At 47.0% G+C, this 5,040-nt stretch overlaps 1 long non-coding RNA gene across 1 annotated transcript in view; it reads right to left on the bottom strand.

The window, feature by feature from the left end:
- LOC106806193 overlaps positions 1-5,040 on the bottom strand; it is a 104,214-nt gene that overhangs the window by 46,909 nt on the left and 52,265 nt on the right. The window lies entirely within an intron of this gene.

Below are 5,040 nucleotides of genomic sequence, written 5' to 3'. Positions count from 1 at the left end.
TGACGTGTGTTTGCGAACGTGTGCACGTTCTTTGCTGGTCGTCTGCATACGTTCATGCACGCGCGCGCGTGTGTGCGCGCGCGTGAGTGTGTGCATGCGTGCGCGCATTCTTTCGTGCGTGTTGCGTACGACGTTGACGTGTGTTTGCGAACGTGTGCACGTTCTTTGCTGGTCGTCTGCATACGTTCATGCACGCGCGTCGCGCACGCGTGTGTGCGCGCGCGCGCGTGTATGTGTGTGTGGCGCAGTGAATAAAATACACGGGGGCGGCGGGCGAAATCGCCCCCGAAGTTCCAAAAAGAGCTCCCGAAAATGTGATTACGGGGGCGACAGTTAAAAAGAAAACCGTTCGAAATCGCCCCCGAAATTGCACGCCTCGAAGTCAAGGCATTATCATTGGTTACACAAGCCAGCCACAGCTGCAAAACTGCTGCAAAACCCGCAATGTTTGTCTCGGCTATGCAGTTGCAATAGCGATTGCGTACGCTTGACTAGCCAGCCAACCGTTTGCGATCCCAATCGCATCATTCCCGCATATATGCATGCACACGCAGCGTTTTCCCTGCATTGACACGAGCGAGGCGGCCGCCTCACTCAAATTCTCAGCCGCCACGCAGAAATTTATCCAAAAACACCGCCTCGCTGACGAAAATCACTGTTCTTCCATCAATAAACTACACTTTATTGAACTAATATCGAAACAAAGCTCCAAACGTAAAACACAACGCCGCGTACTCACAATACTGTCAACACGCACACACAATACACGCTAAACTCACAACACAGGCTAACCATACGAACACGTCTACTCGACGAAGTACAAGCAGTTATCCTCCGCACGCAGTGCCGCGGAGGATATTGTTTTCGTGGCCGTTTCGGTTTCGTGTATGTGGCGGTGTGTATGTCTGTCCGCTCGATATCTTTGCAACCGTAAGAGGTAGAAACTTCAAACTTGGTCCACAGTTGCACCCTTATGGGGCGAGAGAACCTTATTGATTCTGAGCCACTTCTACCCAAGGTCAAGGTCACAGGGTCATTAACTATATTTCGAACACTGATACGTACGTACGCAGAGCTGTGTGTGTTGTTATCTGAGGTGTATATTATGGGGTTTTCTCTTTTATATCTACTTCTGATGATATCGATTTATTCCACTACGCGCTACAATGCACTGGACCAATGACGAGTGCTAACCGTTCCACGATGCACGAACACAAACATAAACTAGAACAAAAACGACACACATTCCCTTTATATGCAGAAGACTCGAATTATATTTTTACGCGTAAAGTTCTCTCGCATACGAGCCCCAAACTACCGTATAGTACGCATACATCGCATCACACCATATTGCAGCGGTCACGCGCGTGGTATTGTAACTATTGTTTATTGCGAGCCTGTGCAACAGTGTGATGCTGAAAATGTTTAGTGTGATGCTGCATGCAATGCCATGACAAACAGCTGGGTGAAGTACTGAAGTTGTCTGGTAAAAAGGTTTATTTCAAATTTAATCCAGTTCGTTCAATAACTATACAATAAATACACAACATATTTGTGATTGGGCGATATGAACTAGGCAGAAACTATAAAAACAGGCCTGCTATTCAACAACTTATCTTGTTGTTTTATTCAAGTGCAAAGAAAGTAGCCCCCGAAATTTGAAAAAGTAGCCTCGGAAAAGAGTAGCCCCCGGAAGCCCCCGAAGTGGAAAAAATAGCCTCGGAAAATTGAAAAAGTAGCCCCCGAATTTTTTTGAGGAGTTGGAAAAAGAGCCCCGGTTTTTTTTCACTGGTGTGTGGTGCGTGCGCGCGTGAGTGTGTGTGTGGTGTGTGCGCGCGTGCGTGTGAGCGTGGTGTGTGTGCGCGCGTGCGTGTGAGCGATGAACAGTTCTGACTCCGTCCTGATCGATCGTTTTGGTAATAAACAACTTCATTCGACCGACTTCTAAAGTCGCTGAGAATTAATACAGTTGAAAACATTTATTGTGCTCAGCCACGCGAACACTTGAAGTCAGTCTACAGATTGATATCAAAATAACTGTGTAAATAACTGGTTTGATAACGTAAAATCGAGGCACATGACGCCTGGTGAGCGTCCTGATATACAACAGTCTGCACATAGCCGCAGCACATCACACGCTGAGCTTTGCGTGCAAACCAGACCGATGTCTATCATAGTGTTACGGTATGGATGCAGGTACGGATGCTGGCATACACACAGATTTATCACGCGCCTGAGATAAAGTCAATAGCATATCAACTCTATTCTTTGCAAGAGTATGTGCTCTTGAGGAAATGCATAGCGAGGCGGATAGAAAATGAAAGTAAACGAAGTGGACACGCGAGGACGAACGATAGGCGAGGCATCCGCTTGAAATTTTGAGGTTAGCCACTATCTGCACCGCCAAATAACGCACACCACACAACCATGTCCATCAGCGTAATAGGGTTGTTTGTGAAACAAACGCACAAAAAAACCCTCTGCGTATATTGTTTCACGTAGTTCGCGCTATTTTCCGCGAGCATCAATATTTCACGAAGGCGGTGTTTATAGATCGCTGTTGTCAATTTGCATGGTAAGGACATCAAAGCAACAAAATCACTCAGAAACCGAGCGCATCGCAATGGCAGCTGTCTCACATATCTCTGTGGCGATCAAATATTTCAACTATGATCGAACAATGGCTCCCTCTCTCTCGCTAGAGCTCGGTCTCTCACGCACGCATGCACGCACGCACGCACGCACGCACGCACGCACACACACACACACACACACACACACACACACACACACACACACACACGTCAGACGTCACACAAACACACACACACGCGCACGCGCACACACTCTCTCTCTCACTCTCACTCTCACTTTCACTCTCTCGCTCTCTCTCTGTCTCGCTCTTGCGTAGCCGAGATGCGTGTGGTGGCCACACTCTCTGTCTCTGATCTCTGCACGTGTCCTCCCTATATAAAATGTGTCCCCTATCCCTATATGAAGGGATGGTCTATAGATAGCGCCTACTGTCACCTACACACGTGCACATCGGTGTGTTTGATCGTAGGTGAATAATGTTTTTTAGATCGTATATTGACACAATTCACGCTCGCGTTATGCGACTATAATCCCAACAGACGCAACACGTATTGTGAATACGTAAATACGCTGAATGAAACCACATACGATAGCATACGTTCGTTTCATACGAATGCGGGAAGTGGGCGAGTACCACCCACATAGTACAAAATGCTACAGTAATGCCTAATGATTGGAGCTGCAGTCGCATGCTGAGCTCAAGCTGCGAGTAAGCTTTAGGTGGATGTAAGCTCAGATTGTAAGTAGCAGAAGTCGACTGGTGACCTGCTACAATACTACTGTTACATTGTCGCTGCTGCTGATGTTGCTGTTGTTGCTGTTTGTTGTTTGTTGCTGTTTGTTGTTATTGATGATGACGTTGTTGTTGTTGCTGCCGCTGCTGCTGCTGCTGCTGCTGCTGCTGCTGCTGCTGCTGCTGCTGCTGCTGCTACTGTTACTGCTACTGCCACTGCTACTGCCAGTGATAGTACTACTGCTACACCTACACCTACTGCTACTGCTACAGCTACCGCTACCGCTACCGCTACTGCTACGGCTACACCTACTGCTACTGCTACCGCTACTGCTACGGCAACGGCTACTGCTACTGCTACTACTACTAGTGCTGATACTGTTGCTTTTGTATGCGCAGATCCTTTACTGTTACTACTACTGACAGTACTACTGCTCTGGCTTCGATTTGGATCAACTAATGCAACCTAGGCACCTACCAACACACGGTTACAGATGCCAGAAGGAATGTCCGGGTAGAGACGACACGGGTCGAGGCAGATGCACTTGGAGCGCTTCAATAAAATATAATGCTAACTAAATACGAAATCTATTTATTACCAAAGTCTCAGTGTTTCTCTACTTTCTTTCGCCTATTATTGCCGACAATTTCCTGTAAATTCCGTGCAAATGCTCCTCTGCAACACACATGTCCACCGCACGCACGCTGCTGCACACTGACACATAAATATAGCAATAATACGCGAAAGAGAGTATAGAAACATTAAGACTTTGGTAGTAAATAGATTTCGTATTTATTTAGCATTATATTTTATTGAAACGCCCCAAGTGCCTGTGAGTCGAGGTATGAGCAGACCACACGAATGCTGTTCGCGCCTGCCTCGCAGCACAGAATGTCCTCGAGCTTGAATTAGGGATAATCCATAATTGATAATCGCGCTTCGATTAGGGATAATCCCTAATGCAAGACAGGGTTGCTGCTGCCATGGCGGACGACGGTCGCAAACGTAAGAAAAAGCAGACTTGTAAGGATGTTTTTTCAGGAGCTGGCAAGCGCTTTAGATAAAAGGCAAATGCAGAAAGCACTGGACGACGAATTTACCACACGCCATATCGCCCCAGCAGATCAAGCGCCGCTACCGCTTCGACTTCGGCTTACAAGTCTGCTTTTTCTTACGTTTGCGACCGTCGTCCGCCATGACAGCAGCAACCCTGCCTTGCATTAGGGATTATCCCTAATCGAAGCGTGATTGTCAATTATGGATTATCCCTAATTCAAGCTCGAGGACATCTCGCGCAGCATTGCACTTCCACACGTCTACACAGCTCTTTTACACCATACGGCTGCCAGTGTCGCCATTGTTGTTACTACTGTTACTACTACGGCTGCTAGTGTTGCCATTGTTGTTACTACTGTTACTACTACCGCTATTATAGTGTCGCCATTGTTGTTACTACTGTTACTCCTACTGTTGCTAGTGTCGCCATTGTTGTTACTATACTGTTACTCCTACTGCTGCTATGGTCGCCATTGTTGTTACTACTGTTACTACTACCGCTATTATAGTGTCGCCATTGTTGTTACTACTGTTACTCCTACTGCTGCTAGTGTCGCCATTGTTGTTACTACTGTTACTCCTACTGCTGCTAGTGTCGCCATTGTTGTTACTACTGTTACTCCTACTGCTGCTAGTGTCGCCATTGTTGTTACTA

This window comes from Priapulus caudatus, unplaced genomic scaffold (assembly GCF_000485595.1).
Source record: "Priapulus caudatus unplaced genomic scaffold, Priapulus_caudatus-5.0.1 Scaffold146, whole genome shotgun sequence".
Taxonomy (NCBI): Eukaryota; Metazoa; Priapulida; class Priapulimorpha; order Priapulimorphida; family Priapulidae; genus Priapulus; species Priapulus caudatus.
The sequence above is the reverse complement of the archived record's forward strand: the minus strand, read 5'-3'. Positions and strand labels throughout refer to the sequence as shown.